The following is a 24209-nucleotide window of genomic DNA, read 5'->3' on the forward strand; positions in this document are numbered from 1 at the left end:
AAAGAAAGGAAATAAAACACATGTCGTTATGGACATCGTGTAACGTATCTTTCAGGAAAATTTTTTGAATGTTTCATAATACAGCAATAATCAATCTATTCTGGCTACAAGGAGGAGGAGACATTTGGCCTGAGTTGCGAGGGAAATATCCAAAATTATCCCTGAATATATGGCCATTTCCTCACAATGAAAATGAAGGTGAAATGTGACATATACAGGGGAGAATGTGACTCTGAACCCAGCCTAGGGAACATAAGTCAAATTAGGTTGTTTAGTTTGTCCTTTCATTGACATCCATCCTACTCCTCAGTTCCTATTCCCAGCTCCTTCTGGAACAAGAAAAAGCCAGCTGCTTAGTTTCTGAGGATCTTGCCACCAAGAAGGAGGAAGCAGCTAGAGAGAGAATTTGTTTTAATCTAAAAGAAGTTGAGTAGAAAACATAATATCATCATACATAAACTCCCTCCCTCACAAAGTCCTTCCTCACAATATAAGATTCAAACTCACCCATCATTTCACACAAGTAACAGTAACCCTCTCCCTCCATAAACGCTGTCTGTGTAGGTTGCCCCAGATCTACCTGTTAGGAGAAAAAAAATGACTCAGGAGTACTTGCACTGGATCTTGAATCTTGCTATGGTCAGTCTTTCCATTAATAAACCCTCTCCCCTTCGACACAGCTCTTAGTTGGTAAGGCTCCTCAATCCACCCTCTGTAGGATGGTCCTCCATGTCCAGCTTCCTGCTTACTTCCAGACTTATTACCTGCCACTTTCTGCCACAAATTTTACTTTCCAGCAGATCAAACTGTGTAGAATTCCTTGCATACACCATATTGCCTCTCACCACTATAGTTTTTAAAATGCTGTTCCCTCTCCCTAGAATAGCTTTCCCTTTTTAGTTTTGGCTATCTGTTGCTGTGAACAACTACACCAAAACTTAGAGGCATACTACAACAGCCAATATATTCACTCATAATTTGGGGGGTCAGGAATTTGGGCAGGGCTTAGCTGGCTGGTTCTTCTTCTCCATGTGGCATTCCCTGTGGTCACTCACTAGGTCACATTCAGCTGGTGTCTTGGCTGGGCTGGGAGGTCAAAGAAGACTTGACTCTCATGTGTGGTCACCCATTACTCCTCTACATGATCTTGCTCTGTCCACGTGGCCAGCTTGGACCTTCTCACAGCAGGATTAGTATTAGGAAAGACAGACTTCCTACATAGTACCACAAAGATGTGTCTCAAAAGTAGAAAGCAAAAGCTGTATATCTCTTAAGCCAGCCTTGGAAGTAATACAGTGTCACTTCTATTACATTCTGTCAGCCAACACAAGTCATATGACCAGCCCAGTTTCATAGGGAGGAGAAACAGACTCTACAATTCAATGCAGTAAATAGCAAAGAGTTTGCAGCCATTTATAATATACCATCTTCTGTAACATAGTATGAGCATTTACAATATAACTACCTATAGTAACACCCATCTTCTTGGAAAACTCCTAATTATCATTCATATTCAGCTAAGCTAGCAACTTGCAGCAAATCCTGCTTCCCCAATGTTTATTTCTCTTTTTCCTTAAATTTCTGACTTAGCTGGACATATGGCTGCTCAGAATAAAGACTCTATTTGCCAGCCTTCCTGGTAGCTAGATTTGCCCATATGCCCATGTTCTGACCAGTGGTACATAAACAGAGGTGTCAAATGTGACTTCTGGTAAATTCCCATAATGGAGGTGTTGTGTTCTTCCTCATTTCTTCCTTCCTGTTGGATGGAATTAGGATGTGATGGCTGGGGTTTGAGCAGCCATTTTGGACCATGAAATGAGAGCCATATATTGAGAACAATAAGAGAGAAATAGCTTGCATCTCTGACACCTTTGGAGCACCATACCAGTCAAAAATTGTGACTCTAGATTTCTTAAATGAGAGAGAAATAAATATCTATCTTCTTTCTTTGCAGGAAGGGGAAATGGGGGCGGTCTTTCTCATGCAGCCAAACCTAATCCTAATTTGTATGCTCTCATTAGTTATCTACTGCTACAAAACAAGTTGCCCCAAAATCTAGTAACTTAAAACAATAAACATTTATTACTACTCCCAGCTTCTGTGGAACAGGAATTCAGGAGCAGCTTGGCTAGGCAGGTTCCACTTGGCGTCACTTTTACAGTAGTAGCCAAGCTGCAAGCTGGGACTGCAGTCATCCCAAGGCTTTGCTAGGGCTGAAAGATCAGTTTTTAAAGCTTGGTCACTCCCTTGTCTGTGCTGGCAGCGAGTGGGAGGCCTCTGCTTTCCTCCATGTAGATCTCTCCCTGGGCCACCTCAGTGTTCTCATTATATTGCAGCTGGGGCCCCCTCACCCTTCCCCACCAAAGCAACCCATCCTAGAGAACAAAGCAGAATGAATATTATCTTTTATGGCATAGCCATCAAAGTCACACTATCACTTCTGTGATATCTTAGTGGTCACACAGGCCTATTCAGCATGGAAGAGGACTAATACACACAAAGATGTGAATTCCAGTAGACAAGGATCTTTTGCGGGGCAAGCAACCCAGAGGCTGGCTACCATATCCCTGCTTCCCTAACAGACCCCCTTATTTGTTCACGTGGCAGGTGGTGATCCCTCAGTATCAGGAAAAACTATGTTCATATCACATTCTCTGGGGTAAATTATGTTGCTTCTAGACTCACCACTGTCATTAAATTTGTTGGCTTAGCTTTCTGTGTTTTTCACAATTTACCAGACTCACAGAGCAGTTTGAAAACAGGGAGGCTCACATTTAAACATCCTTTCCCCGCCCCGTATTTCCTGTAACTTCTGAGTTGAGCAACAATCATTGAATTTTATGCTTTTGTCAAAATAAGCTGTCAGAAACTGGTCCAGATCTATTAGAATGCAACATCATTCTCACTGCCCCGGCATTCACCTTATGGTGCAGGGACCAGAGGGGGCCTGGCAAACAGACATAAATCCAGAGATCTATAATTCTGTATCCCCTGAAGAAGTGGCCATAAAGTCCATCACTCCAGATATATGGGGAGAAGGAGACAAAGGGCAACCCGGATGAGTTTCAGAGGGACTGTAAAACAGAAAAAGAGATCTCGCTAACTGCCTCACTCTCTGCATACGCAAGCCAGGCAGGGACACAATTCATGGTAGGGTGCCGACTGGCCAGCAGGCATGAATGGCCCTGCCTCCCATGCCAGCCATCTTGAGTGTTCGTCGGCCCCTGTGAGTGACGCTGTCAGCCCTAGGGGAGATGGTGCCACATTTGGAGTCTGAACTTATGGGTGTTTAAGAACAGAATGTACATCAGACATATGTTCCAAATCCAGCAGCTCAGAATCTGCCAGGATCCCCAAATTCCATCACCTGCAGCAGAGCCATTTTGCACTTGCACACAGAGCTCAGACTCGCTTTCTCAGCCTCCCGCCCAGGTTCCTTGCTTCACTGCACCTCCTTCCTGTCTGTGAAATTGATCTCAGGTTTTCTTGTTAACAAGATCTGTAATTTTTTTTTCTTTCTTTCTTTCTTTTTTTTTTTTTTTAAGTAGACTGAAACAAAACCACTTGCCATATGAAAAAGAGGGGCAGGTAATAAAAAAGATGGTCATGAATCTTCAAAATGCCTGGAGAAAGCAATTCTAAATATAAGAATTTATACTGCCTGTTTCCTATGATACAATAATAAAAATGGGAATTTGTGAAGGCTGCTTCCACTGTAGATCTGAATGGTGGTGGTCCAGTTACTATGGCTGCATAACAAATTACCCCAATATGTTTTTGTCTTAAAACATGTGTTTGCTTCACTTATAGATTTTAAGGGTGAGGAAACTGGGCGCAGCAGGGATGGCTTATCTCTGTTCCACAATACTCACCTTGTCCAGGGGCTGGAATCATGACAAGGTCATCACTCACATGACTCAGTTAACGCTCATCCTAGCTGGGATGAGACCCAGCTGGGACTGTTGGCCAGCTGCAGCCTGGGCTTTTCCACAATGCCGTGGCTTTATTCCAAAGGTGAGCATCCCCAGGGCCGTGTGGCCTTCAATGACCAAGCTTCAGAAGTCAAGTGGTGTCATTTCCTTCTCATTTTATCCATTAAGATAATTACAAGGTTGCTCAGATTCAAAGGGGGGGATCATAGATGCCACCACTTGAAGGAGGAGCGTCAACATTACGTTTTCTTTTTCTTTTTGAGACAGGGTCTTGCTCTGTCTCCCAGGCTGGAGTTCAGTGCTGCAATCATGATGCACGGCAGTTGCGATCTCCCAGGCTCAAGCTGTCCTCCTGCCTCAGCCTCCCAAGTAGCTGGGACTACAGGTGTGCACCACCGTACCTGGCTAATTTTTTTATTTTTTTTTTAGAGACAAGGTCTCACTATGTTGCCCAGGCTGTTTTTGAACTCCTGAGTTAAGCAATTCTTCCGCCTTGGCCTTGGAAAGTGCTGGGATTATAGGTGTGAACCATAGTGCTCAGACTCAGCATTACATTTTAAGAAAACATGGGACAAGGTATAAATTGGTGAGGTAATGTGTTAGAGTTCTCCAGAGAAACAGAAGCAATAGGATGTGTGTCTATAGAAAGAGATTTTTTTTTTTAAGAAATTGCCTCACATGATTATAAAAGGCTAGCAAGTCCAAAATCTATAGGGTGGGCTGGCAGGCTGAAGACCCAGGAAGAGTTGATGTTGCCGTTGAAGCCTGAAGACCATCTACTAGAGAATTCCCTCTTGTTGGGGGAGGTCAGCCTTTCGTTCTATTAAGGCCTTTAACCGAACGAGGCCTACCCACATTATGGAGGGCAATCCACTTTACTCAAAGGCCACCTATTCATTCATTTGGTTACTTATTTATTTATTGAGACAGCATCTTATTCTGTCACCCAGGCTGCAGTGCAGTGGCCTGATCATGGCTCACTGCAGCCTCGACCTCCTGAACTCAAGTGATCTCACCTCAGCCTCCCAAGTATCTGGGACTACAGGCACATGTGACTACACCCAGCTAATGTTTGTATTTTTTTGTAGAGATGGGGATCTTGCCATATTGCCCAGACCGATCTCAAATGCCTGGGCTCAAGCCATCCTCCTACCTCACCTTGGTCTCCCAAAGTGCTGGCAGTACAGGTGTGAGCCACCAATTTAAATGTAAATCTCATCCAAAAACATCCTCACAGAAACATCCAGAATATGTTTGGTTTTTCTGGGTTTTTTTTTTTTTTTTTGAGATGGAGTTTTCTCCGTTGCTCAGGCTGGAGTGCAATGGTGTGATCTCAGCTCACTGCAACCTCCGCCTCCAGGGTTCAAGCGATTCTCCCACCTCAGCCTCCTGAGTAGCTAGGATTACAGATGCCTGCCACCATGTCTGGCTATTTTTTGTATTTTTAGTAGAGACAGGCTTTTACCACGTTGGCCAGGTTGGTCTCCAACTCCTGACCTCAAGTGATTTGCCTGCCTTGGCCTCCTAAAGTGCTGGGATTACAGGTACGAGCCTCCGTGCCTGGCCCCAGAATATGTTTGACCAAATATCTGGGCACCGTAGCCCACATATATTGATACATAATATTAAACATCACACATGCATGCCTTGTCAACTTGGCACCCATACGCATCTCCTTAAACCATACTTAATCTCCAAATAAACACAATAACAAGGTCATAATTCCACCTAAGATGATACAACTGTCCTGTGTACACTGGAAAATACACTAGCTCCTTCCCCAGGAGAGGATGTAAAAACTCTTGGATGATGTTTATTCTCCTTGACATTCTATTTTTATATCAATATTTAGATATAAAATTAACAATACTTAGATACTATAATATAAAATGAGTGTATCTTATGTTACATGAGAGGATAAGAGGGAAGAAAACAAAGATATTTGCAGCCAGGCACAGTGGCTCATGTCTGTAATCCCAGCACCTTGGGAGGCCGAGGCAGATGGATCCCTTGAGCCCAGTTCAAAACCAGGTTGGGTAACATAGTGAGACCCTGTCTCTACCAAATACATAAATAAAGATATTTGCCATATATGTATATACATACATATAGCAAAACAAATGTATATACACATAAATACATATATACAAACATATATACACACATATACACATATAAACAGACATATACATATATACACATACATATATACACTATAAACACACAAATATATTCATAACAAAATAAGGAAGAAATACTCATGGCAATTACAGTCCTTGTTTCTATAACTAGTTATGTGGTCATATCCGGTATTTATAACTACTGTACCTTTTCCCACTATCTGTTCTGTATTCCATTCGCCCTAAGCAAGCACCACAGTTGTTCATGAAACCTTTTTTTCTGAAGGTTCATGAAAAGTTTCATGAAAACTTTTATTCCGAAGGGTCTGGATCATTAGTCTTGCCTGGAATGGGTTGTTGTAGTTTTCCATTGACTTTAATCAGGAGGCATGGTAATGGCAGGAATGCCCTAAGGAATTTCCTGTATTCCAGACACACTCTTCTTTACCTCTCTTGTGGAAAAGCAGTTCAGTTTTCCCTTGGTGATCAGGATCAATCACCCCAGCCAGCACAGTCACTCTTTTCTTTTCCTGTTGACTCAGAGGCATGCAAATGCCAAAGTGGCAATCTAACTTCCAGTTCAATGGAATCATTGTTGTGTCTCCCGGTGGAGACATTCCTGCCTTTGGAGCTAAGACCTCTATCTAGGTCAGAAGAGTGTAAAGTCACAGGAACTGGAAGTGAACATTTTGCTAGTGGCTCATTAGAGGTAATAGTGAGTGGCACCATTCACATCTCTGCCCCTTGATTCCTGGACCTGGGAATCTTGGCTATGGGACAAACAGTACCATATATTGGATACTGGGTCAGAGCATATGGCCATCTTTGGAAAATGCAATCTGCCACAAGTGGATATATTGAATCTCCTGATTTGGAAGCTACTTCTGCCTTGGGAAGAAATGGAAACATACTGAGTGAACAAGGAACTATATTCTTTCCATGAAGCATCTCTAAGAGCTTCACAAAGCTCCTTCATTTGCTATTCACCTAACAAAACTGATGAAGTGCCTCCTAGGTGCCAAGGCCTATGATAGTGCTGGGTATATGAGTAAGACAAATATGAATAAGACACAATGTTTTGCTTTCAAGATAATCTAAGTTTTTAGATAATCTAAGTTTTTCAGCTGAGATAAATGTAAACACATAATTTACACAAGGCAGAAATGCAGTGGTAGAGATATATGCAGAGTATCATGGGAACTCCGAGTAGACAGCTAAGCCAGTCTGGAAGTGTCAGAGAAGGGATTTTGGGGAAGATAATATCTCAGATGAATCTTAAAAGGTGGACTGAATTTAATTAGATGAAGAGGGGCTTATGGGGGAAAAAAGGAGGGGAAGCTTTTCAGGTAGAGGGGACAGCATGGAGACTTACACAGTGGCAAGAAACAGGATGGTGTACCCTGATGTATTAATCATCTCATGCTGCATTACAAACCACACTGGAACTTCGTGGCTTCAAACAAAAATATGGATGATCTTACATTATTTCTGTGGGTCAGAAATCCAGGAATGACTTTTTAGGATGGTTCTGGCTTGGAATATCTCATGAGACTGCAGTCAACATGTCAACCAGGGCTGAAGGATCCACTTGTGAGTAGGCTCCCTCATGCGCCTGGCGAGTTAGTGCTGGCTGACAGAAGTTTTTCACCACCTGGACCTCTCCATAGGATTCTTGAGTGTTGTCGCTCATGGCAGGTGTCTACCCCCAGCAACTGATTCAAGAGAGAGGTTGCTGTAACCTCTGAAGTCTCACACCATCATTTCCACAGTATGCTGCTGGTTACACAGGCCAGCCCTGTTCAATGTGGAAGGCACTGCATAAGTGCATGGACACTAGGATGCTGGGGAATGGGGCAGGGGCGTCATTTTGAAGATTGGCTACCATACATAGAAATAAAAAATATTCCTCCATTCCTCACATGTCAAGTTCAAAATTGAAAAGTAGACAGAAATAATGCTAAAGAGTTTGGACCTGAGCTGTATCAGAGGGAACTTTGTTTGCTGATCAATATTGGTTTACTCTGGGAGGTCAGTGGGCCTCAGCCTTCAGTGTGCATCAGAATCACCTGGAGCTTGTTAAAACAGGATGTAGAAACCTCCTCCTCAGACTTTCTGATTCAATAGGTCTGGGGCAAAAATCATTTGCATTTCTCACAGGTTCCCAGGCAACTCGTGAGTACCATGCTAATACTCCTGGTCCAGGGACTACGATTTGAGAACCACTATGGTGGGTGGGACAGATATTAAGCAAGACAGTGAGATGATCATATTTCAATTTTATAAAACTCTTCCTGGCGATTGTGTGAAGAATAGATCTGTGTAGGCACCATTATGAGGCTATTATTGCAGTAGTATATATAAGATGTAATTGAAACTTGAATGAGGACAAAGAAAGTGTGTCAGGCAGGAGAGGACAGGTAAGAGAAATATCATTAACATGCCAGGATTTGATGACTTGTTGAATTGAATGGGGGTAGAGGGGGAGAGTAAAGGGAGAGTAATGAGAGGAAGAAAGGCGTTAGTGCAATGCCCACATTTCAGTATGGATAACTGGGTGAATGACATTAGCATCAGTTGGGAAAAGTAGATTACAGGAGGGGCAGCTGGTTGGTAGGCATGGGTCTGTTGAGTTCGGTGTGAATATGATGGCCAGCAAGTAGTCTGCTATGTGAGACTGAAACCTGGAGGAGGTACTTTGGGTCAAGGTAGAGATTTGAGAAACCTTAACAAATAGGTAGTGACGTGGGGAATTGATGAGTTCACCCAGAAGAGAGAAGAGCAGGGAGTGAGGACTGAGTGGTGGAGCTGCTTCCCACCCTTTGCTGTGCATGAACATTACCTGGGGATTCTGTTAAAATGCAGATATGGACTCAGCAGGTCTGGGATGGGCCTGAGATACCACATCCCTAACAAGCTCCTCGTGATGCCAGAGCCACTGGTCTGAGCAGCACTGTTGTCGTAACAAGGTGTAGAGAACCCCAGCACTAGGGGGCAGTGTGGTGCAGAGAACAGGGAGAAGGCGCTAGAGGATGCAAATAAAATCAGAACTATAAGGACAATTCGAAGAGTCTGTTATTACAGAAACCAAGAGAATAGATATTCTGGAAATTGATGGGTTGATTAGCATTATATGCTGGACACGTTAGTGGCACAATTAGAACCCGGGTTATAGTAGGTTAAGGGCTAAATGGGAAGTGACTACTTCTAGTGAGCAGAGACTCCTGTTGTAAGAAGTTTGGATGAGGTGAAAATAAACTAGAAGGAAATACAGGATGGATGTGGGGGTCAAGGGATGGCTTCATTTTTTTATTTTTTATTTTTAAGACAGTCTTGCTCTGTTGCCCAGGCTGGAGTACAGTGGCACGATCTTAGATGCCTGCAGTCTTTACCTCCTGGGTTCAAGTGATCCTCCTACCTCAGCGTCCCATGTATCTGGAATCACAGGTACATGCCACTACACCCAGCTAATGTTTTTGTGTGTGTTTTTTTGTAGAGACGGGGTTTTGCTATGTTGCCTAGGCTGGTCTTGAACTCCTGGGCTCAACGATCCACCAGCCTTGGCCTTCAAAAGTGCTGGGATTACAGACATGAGGCATCATGCCTGGCCAGTTTTTTTAATCATTAGAGAAACCTGAGTGTGGTCACAGGCTGAAGGGATATTGCCAGTAAAGAGGGAACCTGCACAAGGATGCCCAAGATTAAGCCCAGCTTCAGAGAAGAAAGAAGGAATTAAGATGGGTGAAGGGAATGGTTTTGATCAGGAGAAACAGAGAAACTTTCTCTCTTAGCTGTGGGTACTAGCACACTAGAACTGGAAGACTGCAGTGACAGTGGTGTCCACACAGTTGGTGTCTCCCAGTCCAAAGTTTAGCCCTAGAAAGACAGGGACTTCCCTTTCAGTCAGTGTGCAAGGGCAATCAGGCCCTCGGAACGGGCTTAAATTAATTATGTCCACTTAAAGTCTTAGGATCTATAAATTTGGAAAGGAAAACTTTATTTCTTATGATTGGTTGCAACCTCCAGGCCGGGAAGTGGAGCCTCTGGCTGAGGTCAAAGCCTGCCCTCTAGGCTGGGTACGGTGGCTCATGCCTGTAGTCCCAGCACTTTGGGAGGCCAACGCACGTAGATTGCATGAGCCCACGAATTTGTTCAGCACGGGCAACATGGTGAGACCTTGTCTCTACCAAAACAACCCACAAAAATTAGCTTGGAGTGATGGTGTGTGTCTGTAGTCCCAGCTACTCAGGAGAATCAGTTGAGCTCAGGAGGTCGAGGCTGCAGTGAACCATGATGGTGCCACTGCACTCCAGTCTGGGTGACAGAGCGAGACCTCATCTCGAAAAAAAAAAAAAGCTGGAACTTTGAGGGAGGAAGGGTAGACAGGAGTTTTATGCTAAATGGGTTGGCTGAACATACATATTTAAAAGGTTATAGGAGTTAGGAATATTAATGAAAGGGGGGGTCACACATGAGTGTGATAAGCAAACATATATGTTACATACATCCCATGTTTGACTTTGCTGTGGAGATGTATCATTAAAATGCAGTAATATTAGACTCCATATGTCAAAAGGAAATGTAGGACATGAAGGTGCTTTGTGCACAGTCTGTGTAAACTGGCCAGAACCATTCCATGGTGGACAGTCATTCCTTCAACGGAAGGGGTGCTTTGGTCAGCTGTCATGTCAAAATCTTGAAAAGGGAGGGGGTTCTGGCTGAGACACCAAGCAACTGGTTGAAGTTGATGTCAGTGGAGAAGTTTTCTGTTCTTTGCTTTCCAGGGCTGGTTTCTGTTTAACTCTTAAGTCTAGTAGTGGTTAGTGAGGAAGAGGGTGTACTGAGGCATGACCAACCTCCTACCTTGTCTTGACCAGGAAACATTATTTATTTATTTATTTTTTTTGAGATGGAGTCTCACTCTGTCACCCAGGCGGGAGTGTAGTGTCATGCTCTCAGCTCACTGCAACCTCCACCTCCTGGGTTCAAGCAATTCTCCCTGCCTCAGCCTCCCTAGTAGCTGGAATTACAGGCACCTGCCACCATGCCCAGCTAATTTTTGTATATTTAGTAGAGAAGGGGTTTCACCATGTTGGCCAGGCTGGTCTCAAACTCCTGACCTCAGGTGATCCACCTGCCTTGGCCTCCCAAAGTGCTGGGGTTACAGGCGTGAACGACCACGCCTGGCCAGGAAAGTTTTTAAAGTTTTTCTGGGGTCTCCTTGGCCAAGGGAGATAGATTTGTTCAGTCCACTGGGGAAGTGGGGGCTTGGGAATTTATTTTTATTCCATGATTCTTATCTACAGTAAAGTTTGAGGAACACTAGTTTAACTAATAAATCATAAATGTGCTGCTGAAAAGTTTCCTCCAAAAAAGTGATCTGGGCAAAGCACATTTGCTGTATGTTCAAGCATGTTAATAGCGAGGCATAAACAATGGTACTAACGTCCAAAGGGAAACACATTTTTAGGAGGAGGATGACATGTTTTCAGTGCAGCTTCCCGGACTGCCCTCTGTGAGGGCTTTAAGGAGGCTGGGGCTGCTGCTGGGGGGATGTGGGGAGTACCCCGTGCTACCCCTTCCTCCAAGGCCTCTCCATCTGGCCTACCTCTCACATACAGTGGCCTGGCCTTCCTTCCTTCACAGTAGCTCAGGAATCCAAAATGGAGGAAACTGAAGCTGCCAGGCCTTCTTAAAGCCTGGGCTAAAAAGCAGAAGCTTTTGCTCACAGGCCCAGTTCGGATTCAAGGGGAGGAGACATAAGCTCCACGTGTTTATCCACCAAAAGTGACTGTCTCCCTGTGGTGGTTGACACTGAGTGTCAACTTGATTGGATTGAAGGATGCAAAGTATTGGTCCTGGGTGTGTCTCTGAGGGGGTTGCCAAAGGAGATTAACATTTGAGTCAGTGGGCTGGGGAAGGCAGACCCACCCTTAATCTGGTGTGCACCATCTAACCCGCTGCCAGTGAATATAAAGCAGGCAGAAAAATGTGAGAAGAAGAGACTGGCCTAGCCTCCTAGCTTACATCTTTCTCCTGTGCTGGATGCTTCCTGTTCTCGAACATTGGACTCCAAGTTCCTCAGTTTTGAGACTCGGACTGGCTTCCTTGCTCCTCAAGCTTGCAGACAGCCTATTGTGGGACCTTGTGATCATGTGAGTTAATACTTAATACACTCCTTTATCTATCTATACTATTCTGTCCCTCTAGAGAACCCTGACTAATATATCCCCACCCCCATAGAAAGACTGGAATACTTGTCCTCAGCCTAGACTCCCTTTCTTTTTACTGATTGCAAATTGATGAAATTCTATACCTGCTCCCTCCACACCCCACTCCACCCCCAATTTTTACATGTGACATCTGATATCAAACCAGGTTCATTTGGCTCATGGAAAGCAAACCAATCATTGTGACTGTGGGTTTTGCAAAAGAGAAAAGATTTTATTTTGTGAGATTGCTCACAAGGCTGCTGAGCAAGGAGAAGGAGAACAAATTGTAAATCCACCTCCCTGAAAACAGGGCTTGGGGTAATTATGGGGATAGAAAGCAGGATGGTGTGAAGTATGGGTAAAGGTGATTGGCAGGTGGGAAAGGGAGGTAATCAAGGTTTCTGCGCAAGTGTAATTGAGCTACATGGCTCTTCATAGGATGCATGTTCAGAAAATGGTTGAATTAGCATGGAAGGAGGGTGCAGGTTTTGGCCCTTTGACATCAAAAGGTCACGCTTTACGCACCCACGCAGGCTAGGTTGAAGGGTTGATGGTCTTAACTTGCTTGAACTCAACAAGAACTGCCTGCTAGCTGCAAAACAACATTAAGCACTCATTACTATGGTGACCCACTGTCAGAGCCATTATCTATAAGGAGGCTAGTGGAAGTTTAGTTATGTATTGTTTGACTACTATGACTTGCTAGTGGGAATTTTAAGATTAACTAGACGTAAGCAATTAAAAGCAAGCAAGGCAGGTTAAACTAGGCAGGCTTAATCAGGTTAGCCCTCAGTTTCCCATCTTGCTTAATACATGCTAAAGTAGACAGAATATGAGCTATGTCTTAACCCCTTGTTTGGAATGCATTTTCAGCAGCACATTTATATTTAATGGTTTATACCAGTGATTCTCAAATGCAAGAAGCTTAGAATTACTCCAGGGAGGCTGGGCATGGTGGTTCACACCAGGTGGATCACTTGAGGCCAGGAGTTCGAGACCAGCCTGGCCAACATGGCAAAACCCCGTTTCTGCTAAAAAATATGAAAAAAATTAGCCGGGTCTGGTGGTGTATGCCTGTAGTTCCAGCTACTCAGAAGGCTGAGGAGGGAGGACTGCTTTGACCTGGGAGGTGGAGGTTGCAGTAAGCCAAGATTGCGCCACTGCACTCCAGCCTGCGCAACAAGCGAGACTCTCTCTAAAAAAATAAAATAAAATAAAATAAAAAAGAATTACTCCGGGAAGTTCTTTCCCCAATGCATATTTCAAGGTTCTAGCACTCAGGAATTTTGGTCTCCCCAATCTGAGGTGGAGCCCAGGAGTGGGCATTTAAACAAATTCCCTAGGTAGGCAATTCTAATGCAGGTGGGTCTACTTGGATGATGCACATAGAAAGCTTGTTTTAGAATATTATTGTTTTAAGGCTCACCAACATGATCATTTTGATTTCATGACTTTATTCTCAGATGTCATTTTATTTCCTACTTCTTGAACTGTTAAAGAGATGAATGTTAAAGTGGTAAGGACAGATTTTAATCAGTAATATACTATTGCAATAGGGAAGAGTGTCCAGCATAAACTCAACTCAACTTGGGAGGTGGCTGGGGGGGCTGCTGGAGCTTGAGCAGAGTCAGAGAAGTGAAAAATTAGAAAGGTTCGTCAGTGTAAATGCCCATTAAGTCAACTGCAAATGTTAGCTGGCAATTAATCAAAGTTAGGGTTGTATTCTCCCAGAGACTAGAGACAGAGGTCCTGTCATTCCTGACGATTACATTTCAAAGGAATGGCTTTCACTCCTTAGTTGTTGGAGAAAGATGTACATCTCAAAGGGACAGAGGAAGGATTCAAAATTGTAAATCGTGCATTGAGTAAAATTTAGTAAATGCTCTAAGAAAGGGTGGTCAGGGGCCTGTGGTCAGGTGTTGGCTTGAACAAACAGTAAATTCTTTTAGTAGCCTTGCACTTTCTCAGTCAGGCCCTTTGAGGATAGCTAGAGTCACTTGAGGTGGCTGTGGCTCTGAGCTGTTGCTAACTGTTAGTGTTTGCTTAAGTCTTTAAATGGGGAGGGGAAGAGAGTGGACGAAATTGTTTATACTGAGAGTTTGTGGTTTTCATAGGCCAAGGTTGAGGCCTGGCAGATACGAGGGCTCAGAGGAGCCTGGCTAGATTTTGGTTGAGAACCATGCTTTAGTTTATGTCCCGCAAACCATTCCTAATGGTTTCCCATTAGGAAACCAAGAAACGAATAGATTAAATAACTCCTACAAGGCTATAGAACCAGTCAGTAACAGAATTATTATTCAAAACAAGTTCTCTCTAACATTAGAGTCTATCCCAGAGGTAAGAGAAGGAGGTGGAAGACTGTAGAAGTCAAAATCTGTGAGAAGTGGAAGAAATGACATTCTATTAATGTGCCCTGACTGCAAAACTTGTTTTATCTGTTAGGTTCAGTGTAAATTCTAGAGCAATTTTTAGCATAGGGATACATTTGACTTTAACATGCTATTTTCTTACTTGGTGACTTCAGTTTGGTAAAGATTTTTGCCTACAATCTTTCTTTTAAATGCTTTCAATCTTTATTTTACTTAATCTTTTCAGGACTTAATTAGGTTGCAAAGTTTCTTTTAAAAATCATTTATCTCATATCTGTATCAGACTATAACAATTTAAACTTAAAAACTTTAAAAGTCTAACATTAGATATACATTTTTTATCTAAAGAGAAACCTAAAATGATAAGGACTTCAATAGGAAACAGTTTGCATGAAATTCCATGGAAGAGCTAAAACCATTAACATTGAGAGACATTTAATAATTCTTCTTCAAATGGTTTTTAATCCTTGGTGTTTAATTTAGTTTTTCCACATAGCTGAAGGTGTCTGACCCTGATGCTTTAATAACTTCTACATTTTGAGTTGGTACTTTGCCCTATCAAAATACATATTAATTACTTGTTAGCTTCATTGAAGTTTTGCTCTTTTGGTTAATATTTCCATTGTAGTTTTTAATTAGAGGAAACTAAAAGATAAACTGAAGAACTTAACCTAAATCCACTACAATGGTAGAAAAAAAAATTGTGGCTCATGAATGGTCCGTTTATTGAGAGAAATATTTCCTGAGCCTATATTACTTTGCTGGAAAAAATACGTCATTTTTAAAAGTTACAATCTCCCTTTTAAGCAAAAAAAGGTTAATCTATAATAGCATCAACATAACCATGTATAATTCATGTAGTCAATAATTATTTTCTCAGGGCCTGCTTTCAGGCTGGGTTTACAGAGATTAAAAAGCCATTGGCCCTGTTCACAAAGAATTACAGTGTTTTGGTTTTGTAGTTGCCTTTTGAATTTTGTATTATTAGTGTTATTTGAGACTCCCTAGCCTTGCCATCTGTGGACACGAATGGTAATTATCGTAATAGCAAATTTCATAATTTCACTTGCTCCTAGTTGATGACAGAAGATTCTCAGTCATTTGTAAAATCCTCTACCAAATATTTCTGGGGAGTCCCAGAGATATCTGGTACATGTTGGCAAAAAGGTCCATTACTCTGCCGATCATTTCCCTTGGGAGCCGTTGCTGATCTGCTCCCTGGGGTCTGTGCTGTCTGTGAGCTGCATGGCTGTTTGTATCAAAGCAGTGGGGAATGCCTTCCCCCTTTTTGTTTCCCTCTGCTAAGTTCAGAGGGTTTCATTTAGTCAGTTTGTCAGAGAAGACATCCTAAAAGACTCCCACAAACAAGAGTGCTAGCTAGTACAGAAATAAAAACACAATTTTTAAAATGAATGAATGAGTTTGTAAGAAAGTAAAAGATATCTGAGTCCTAGCAACAGGTGTGGGAATCCATGGAAGAAGGGAGAACTGACGCTTTAGGGATCTTTATGGATCTGGATGTCCAGAGCTTTGATTGCAGGGCAAAAATAGTGGAAGTGGGATGGGGAGGCTTGGGCTCGTGTAATGGGAGTGAGATCTCTGGTCACTCTAAATAAAGTTAGCACCCATGAAGAGCTACAATTTTTTTCAATCCCATAAAAATGAGGCAGAGAGCAAATAAATTTGTCTTTTCAGCCTGGAATCTGAGTGGATATAAAAGTCTCCTTTAAGAATTTGTTGCCACAGCCTGACACTCTTGTAAGTTTGAAGCCTGAATTTACACTATTTGTATCATGTGAAACAAACAAACTTTAATTTAAATTGGACCCAAGTCTTCCGGGTGCTTTGCAGAAATGAAGGCAAGTCTTTTCAGGGTGAAGGCACCCTCCATCTGAGGCCTCAAAGAATCCTCAGAACTCAAATTCCAGAGCATCTGAGCAAACAATAAGACACACACACACACACACACACACGCACGCACATATACACACACCCCATAAAGAAAGAAGCCACCATGAGCAAGAGTCAGCAGAAAAAAAATAGATACTCGAAGGCTTCAGGTATTAGAAATATCAGGTAGAGAATATTAATTATGTTTGATGTGTTCCTAAAAGTAGGACTTAACAGAGAGAAAAAGAAAGTAACAAAATGACCGGCAGCCTTGAGTTTTAAAGAAATAACTTCTAGAAATAAAAAATATAATAATTGATGTTAAAAAACTTGAGGGAAAGATTAAGCAGAGAAAGCTTAAAAGTGAGTGTGTGCATTGGAACTGAGATCAGAAGACATTACACTGATACAAAACAGAAAGACAATGAGGTATAAAGTGTGAGGGAGGCTGAGATGTACAGAGGATACAATGTCCCATTATCTGTCTAAAGTGAATGGTGTACAGGTGACATGTGAATAGGTAAAAACTGAGAATTTTCTCTTTTCTTTTCTTTCTTTCTTTTTTTTTTTTTTTTTTAGAGCTGTGGTCTTTGTCAGCCAGGCTGGAGTGTAGTGACATGATCATAGCTCATGGCAGCCTCAACCTCCTGGGCTCAAGCGATCCTCTCATGTCAGCCTCCCAAGTAGCTGGGACTACAGGTGTGAGCCACCACATCTGGCAAATTTCTGGCTAATTAAAACAATTTTTTAAGAGACAGAGTCTAGCTATGTTGCCCAGGTTAGGACAGAACTTTCCATAAGTGATTCAAACAAATGAAGGGAGTGGGGGAAAGTTATACTCTAAACTTCTGAAATTACTCTTTATAAGAAAAGGGGAGGTTGGAAGAGAGAAGTGTGTGTATGGGAGGGGTATACATGGATGGATATGTGAGTGTTGTATTAGCTTAATGATTATTGCATCACCTTATTCCAATGGGAGAAATTTCTCTTTATTGTGGTTTATATTTGTTTATTTATTCTGTCCTTCCCTGTCTCAAATTGACAGTTTTCTTAATGTCCTTTATTCTATTTTATGTTTTAGAAGATATATGTTGTAATTCTTTCTATCCCTTGTTTGTACTTTTTAAAATTGTAAATTTACCTTTTTCCCCCAATATGTTATTATGAAAGTTTTCACATATAGCATCGTTGAAAGAATTTTACCATGAACACCCATGTACCCACCAATGAGATATCATTAGTATTTTACTATACTTGCTTTATCACATCTTTCCATTTGTTTATTTATCTTCCACCTATCCATCATCTATTTTCTGATGCACTTCTGACGCACTTCAAAGTATATTACAGATAGTTTACCTTTGCTTTTAAACCAAATACAATTAAAAAGCTATTTTTACTTTTAAGTCAATAATTGATCAATTTACCAATGTATTTTTTTCTTTTTATGAGATGGAGTTTCGCTCTTGTCACCAAGGTTGGAGTGCAGTGGTGCAATCTCGGCTCAATGCAACCTCCACCTCCTGGGTTCAAGCAATTCTCCTGTCTTAGCTTCCCAAGTAGCTGGGATTACATGCACCCGCCAACACACCTGGCTAATTTTTGTATTTTTAGTAGGGATGGGGTTTCGCCATGTTGGGCAGGCTGGTCTTGAACTCCTGACTTCAGGTGATCTGCCCGCCTTGGCCTCCCAAAGTGCTGGGATTACAGCTGGGATTACATGAGCCACCATGCCCAGCCTACCAATGTATTTTTACCAATGTATTAGCCCACTTCTTGCACTTACTTGCTGCTGATTTTTGCATTTGTTACTGTATGTGCTCTGGTAGGGCATATTTCCCAGTTTGATATTCTGTATAATTTGTAAGTGAGAAAAATGGGGGGAGAAAATGGTCTGTTTGAATTGCATTGCTAATGAGTGTAAATGAGATTTCAGTAAGGGGCTGGAGATTCTTTCTTTGCTAAAACCATGCATGAGCTTTATATCTATTTTGGCTGCCAAGATATATTATAAAAGTCTTAGAATATTTGTGAAAGGATTGATTGGGATTCTGCAGGCTTTCTAGAGGAAATAAAATTTCTTGAATTGCTCTCAGTGTTATTTTATATTATGATTAAAATTTATATTCTTCATAAAGAGCTAGTGCACCATCCAATCAAATACAAATGTATGACACCTATAACAGGTAGTGTTTAAATGCCCAAATTCAATTTTATTATGCAATTTCAACTTTAAAGTAGAAACAACTTCATATGATGATCTAATCTCTTTTGTCTCTAATATTGAAAAACATAAAAGGGTTAAATGCTGAATCATTAATGGCTTTTAGCTTAATGGACTTTTTAACTGATAGGAGCTAAAAGGCTGAGCTCCTATTAAATGAATCTGTGAGCTAATGACAGCTATACATTGACGAGTTAAGAGAAGAGAAATGATTCCTTTTTTTTTTTTTTTTCTTTGAGACAGAGTCTTGCTCTGTCAGCCAGGCTGGAGTGCAGTGGCATGATCTCGGCTCACTGCAACCTCTGTCTCCCAGGCTCAAGCAATTCTCCTGCCTCAGCCTCCCGAATAGCTGGGATTGCAGACATGTGCCACCACGTCTGGCTAATTTTGTATTTTTTTTTTTAGTAGAGATGGGGTTTCACCATGTTGGCCAGGCTGGTCTTGAACTCCTGACCTCAGGTAATCTGCCTGCCTCGGTCTGCCAAAGTGCTGGGATTACAAGCGTGAGCCACCATGCCTGGCCAAAAAATGATTCCTTCATGTGAGATGATGTTAAGTAATTTTTGTCTAATTCTAAGATAGAATGTCTGTGGTCATCAGCAAAGTGAATGAGGATTATATTCAGTTCAGTTGAAGCACACTTGATATGCTATGAGGCTAGGAAGAAATAGGAAAATTTTTCTAAATTTTTTTCCTTTTCATCAAAGGCTTATATCATCATCAGATCACTACTCTTTAAATCATAGTACCTTCTCTGTTAGACAAAAACTATTTCATTTGTGGCTTTACCATTACCAGCATGTGACCTTGGTTGGGTCACAATGATTTAGAGCCTCAGTTTACTAAAGTACATCTATATCTACTTGTAGATACAGATATTAACACTTTCCTTACAGCATTGTAGAGAAGAGTAGAGGTAAGGTATAATAAAGTACCTGGTACAGTGCTTGAAGCAGGGTAGGTACACAAAACATAGTGATGATGATAATGATGATGATGCGTATTTTGAAACTGTCTCAGATTTTATTGATCTTATTTCCTTAAGCAGTTTACAGTTACCATTTACGTTGGTTATTTGGAAAACATAATTTTTCTTTTCAGAATGATTTATTCATAAAAAAGAAACTAAGAGAGAGAGAAAAGAGGCTGGGTGCAGTGGCTCACACCTGCAATATCAGCACTTTGGGAGGCTGAGAGGTGTGAGGCTCACTTGAGGCCAGGAGTTCAAGACCAGTCTGGGCAACATAGCAAGACTCTTTCTCTCCAAACATTTAAAAGAAAAAAAAAGACTTATTCATGATTTCAAATATTTTTGAACCAGAGATGGACTTTCTCAACTAAATTAAGGAGTTGATTAGATGATCATAATAGTATTTGTCAACCAAACTCTTACATATAATGTATTTAATTTTGACAGGTTGACAGGTTGATAATACCCCAGTTCCACATGTTAGTACTCCTGGTCATCCATAACTGTTTATTTTCACTTTCAACCATCTAAGTGCTCCATCTGTGTTTTTTAATAATCCTTTTCCATGCAGTTATCGGTGACATGTGGTAGTTTAAAGAAAAAGCACAGGATCAAGACCTGAGGATCTTGTTTGAATTTTAGCTCTGTTATGATCTTGGATTTCTCTAAGCTTTGATATTCTTATTTGTGAAATAGAGATCGACTCTGTTTTCTGAGTCTGTCAGTCTCAGCAGCGGCTGTGAGGACGGAAGAGCTCAGTAAGCCATGAACACTATCAATTATTAACTAAGAACACCGACCTGTCAATTCAGAAGCAACATTGCAGAGATCCATACATGACATACAGATTCTAAATTCGGTAAATCTTTAGCTGGGTGTGGTGACACATGCATGTAGTCCCAGCTATTTGGGAGGCTGAGGCAGGAGGATCACTTGCATCCAGGAAGTCAAGGCTAGAGTGAGCTGTGTTTGCACCACTGCACTCCAGCCTGGGTGACAGAGCATGAGCATGCCTTAAATAAATACATAAATAAATGAGGTAAATCTTCAAAATCCACTAGTAGAAACACCAAGAGAGGAGTGGTTTTGATGCCTAGAAACTCAAACTAGTTGAAGCATAAAAGAGAATGAATTAGATCACTTACTTGGGAAGATGGAATCATACAGGTATCTCTTGTTTCAGGCGTGCTTGTATCAGATGAAGTCTCTACCTCTTTCTCTTCTCTGTTTTTTTCAATGTATTGGTTTCATTCTCTCACTGTGCAGACAGGCTTTCTCTCTGTAGTGAATAAGATGGATGCTAATAACCCCAATATTCTTTAAATCTGTGACCCAAAAAGGCAAGGAGCCTTTTCCTCCATTTCCATCTTTAAAAAAAAAAAAAAAAAAATCCCAAAGTAACAAGAATGGAGTTCTTTGGGTCAACGGGGCAGAGTTTGGAGATTGGCGGTCCCACTAGGAATTATCTGACTTGAGTGAACAAAGAGCAGTTAGAACAGTCTCCAAAGGAAGCAAAGGGCCTGGGCAGACAAAAATGACCAATGTCACTACAAGCATGAGGGAGGAAAGGAGAAGAGAATAATGACAAACAGAAGAGTCTTGCTATCCTTACGAAATGCTCACCACGTCTTCATTCAATTACCCACTCTCCTGTTTAGGATTAGTGTGGAAATCTCTCAGTTTGCCCACGACAGTCCTGTTTCATGCCTTGTCCTAGCATAACTATTAAAATCATGGCTTTTTATTTTCAAAAGTATCCCAGTTTGGACAATTTGCTATCCAGTCACTGTAAATAAGACCAAGTAGCAATTTGTCTTCAGCCACTCAATTTGTTTTAAGTCATCCTATTCCTTTGATTCAGTTGAACTTGATCAGTTCTTTGCCTTTTCTTTTCCAAACTGTATCTGATATTAAACATTTGGAGTTCTCGTGACATACACATTCTTGCCACCTTCTTCCCTTTTATTGGTCACCTCACATTTCTCCCCTTCCAGGAACTCTTCTGGATTTTAACTAGTGGTGCTGAAGGTTTAACAACCCACTCATCTGCTCAGAGCATCTCTGCTAGTAGAATTTTTCTTTCAGGGATTGCTGCAAGTTAAATGTATACTCCCTCTCCAAATGGCATAGATTCATCCTGTGAAACTTCAGTTGTTGTTTCTTCAGAGTAGAAGCTCTCTGCCAGGCATGACTTTATGTTTTCTGTCCTATTGCACACGCTATGGTAAGTGGGGTATGGATGACGATGGATAAAACAATTAACATAGTATGAGGCTGGGCATGGTGATGTGTGCCTGTAATCCTTGCACTTTGGGAGGCCGAGGCAGATCACTTGAGCCCAGGAGTCTGAAACCCCCCATCTCTACAAAAAATAATAAAGTTAGCCCAGCATGGTGGCAAGCATCTGTGGTCCCAGCAACTCAGGAGGCTGAGGTGGGAGGATTGCTTGAGCCCAGGAAGTGGAGGTTTCAGTGAGCTCTCTTTGTGCCATTGCATTCCAGTCTCGGTGAAAGAGTGAGACCCTGTTTCAAAAACAAAACCAAACAAACAAAAATAGTGTGATGATGGTAAAAGACATAAATTCTTTATAGTGTATTTGCAGTGGTCCCCTTTGCACACCAGCTAAGAAGGAAGCATCCTTTGCCAGTTTGACCAGCTACCTCCTGGCCGTGATTGTACAGATTGAGTGAAAGTGGTGAAGAGAGTGATGAAACAGAAAGCAACCCCAATATCTACCTGAGAAAGGATGAGATAGGGAAGAGGAGTAAAGAGCCAAGGAAACTTGGTGTGGAGAAATAGGTAGGGGTTGTACTGACATCCTGGAGGACTCCCGCAACCAGCCCTCACATCACGTGCATGGTGTTCCTACCTCTTCATGTTCTACCGCATGCAATGTGGGCAGGGCTCCCTGGAGGTGTATAAGTTGTCAGCCTTGAGGGGTAGGGAGAAGACATGTCTGGTGTTCACAATGAGGGGTTTGATTGAAAGGCACAGCTGCTGTGCAGAGAAATACTATGGGGAGACAATGTGTAAAAGAGGTTTTCTGGGAAGTCTGTCATTTATTTGACAAATAATATATATTTTGTCCTCTGCTCTATGCCAGGCACTGTTATAAATTCTGGGGATATAGCAGGGATGGACATAGCATTTGTATGTATATACATAGAGCACCTGGCATGGCTTACCTTTTAGTGAATGGAGACAGATAATAAGCAAATACATTGTATAGCAGTTTAAATGATGAGAAGTGTAATGGAAAAAATAATTGAGCAGCTCTGGAAAGCTGGAGTTGGAGAAAGATCATTGCAAAATTTAAAAATGAGCAGTCAAGGTAGGCTTCAGAGAGAAGATGACATTTTTGCAAAAACTTGAAGGAGATAAGGCAGGAACCGGGTAAACATCTGGTAGAAAGCCTTCCAAGTGGAGAGGACAGGCTTTGCAGAACTCCTAAAGTTGATATGTGTCTGGTGTGTTCAGAATTAGAGCCAGTGTGGTTGAAGGTAGTAGGGGGAGCAGGAAATGAGCTATGAGATTTAGGGGAGCAGGCAGATGATGTAGGGCTTTGAGGTCATTAAACTTTGAGAGAAATGGGAGCTGGTTAGAGGCTTCCCAGCAGAGGCTTTTAATTGCATCACAGCCTAATGCATCTTGATGGATATTATGAAATATAATTATCTCAAGGGATATTCAATATTTGTTTCTTTTGATGTAAAACAGTGTAATACTTTGTACAGTATATATTCATTAATGTTACAATAGGCTCTGCTTATAACTGTCCACAAAGAGGTATTTGTGGAATGAATGAATGAATGAACAAATGGGGTTGACCTTTTCGCTCCCTCCATGCAGGTTCTCAACCTATTATTTAAACTTTATTGCCCCTACACCCTTTCTCAACTTGGGTTCTATTCACCTGTCTTGTTGAGTACTAATTAGGAAAAAAAAAAAAAAAAAAAAAAAAAAAAAAGGCAGGCTAGTGGGAGCAGGAAAAAACAAAGAGATAAGGCAAGTAAGCATAAGCTATACATCTGCCTTTCTTCATGGTCCAAAACATATAAACAAAAGGAAGAAACAAATAAGCCATAGGTCTACTTTTCTTTATGGCCCAAGACATATGGCTCTTCTAACCAGATAACGTACTTAACTCACAAACTTCCTGCTTACCTTCAAACGCCTCTATTTATCAAACACTTCGGTTGACAAAAAAAAAAAAAAAAAAAAAAAAAAAAGGAAAAAAAAGCAAGTTAACTCCCTGCTAACTTGGTGTTATCAATCACTCCAAGTTCCAGTCTATAAAATTCTCAACAAGCCTTTGTTTCCTAGCAATGAGCTCCTCCTCTGCTGATTCTGCGCGCTGTTCCCTGGCAACGATCTTTCATACTTTCTTTAATCTGTCTTTTTTTATCTACTACTGTCTTGGTAAATTCTTTTACTCCCACACCCAGAAAGTCGTCGCTCACTCGCGACACGTTGAAAGAGTTCTTTCAACTCT

General features: G+C 41.6%; 1 long non-coding RNA gene across 1 annotated transcript; it reads right to left on the reverse strand.

The window, feature by feature from the left end:
• Positions 1 to 12498: 12498 nt before the first annotated feature.
• Positions 12499 to 24031, reverse strand: LOC126933862 (uncharacterized). The gene is made up of 3 exons (XR_007718752.1): positions 23882 to 24031; positions 20863 to 20996; positions 12499 to 12856 (listed from the first exon to the last, which is right to left on the reverse strand). It is a non-coding gene; the product is annotated as an uncharacterized LOC126933862 (long non-coding RNA).
• Between the last annotated feature and the right edge of the window lie 178 nt (positions 24032 to 24209).

This window comes from Macaca thibetana, chromosome 13 (assembly GCF_024542745.1).
Source record: "Macaca thibetana thibetana isolate TM-01 chromosome 13, ASM2454274v1, whole genome shotgun sequence".
NCBI classification, from domain to species: Eukaryota; Metazoa; Chordata; class Mammalia; order Primates; family Cercopithecidae; genus Macaca; species Macaca thibetana.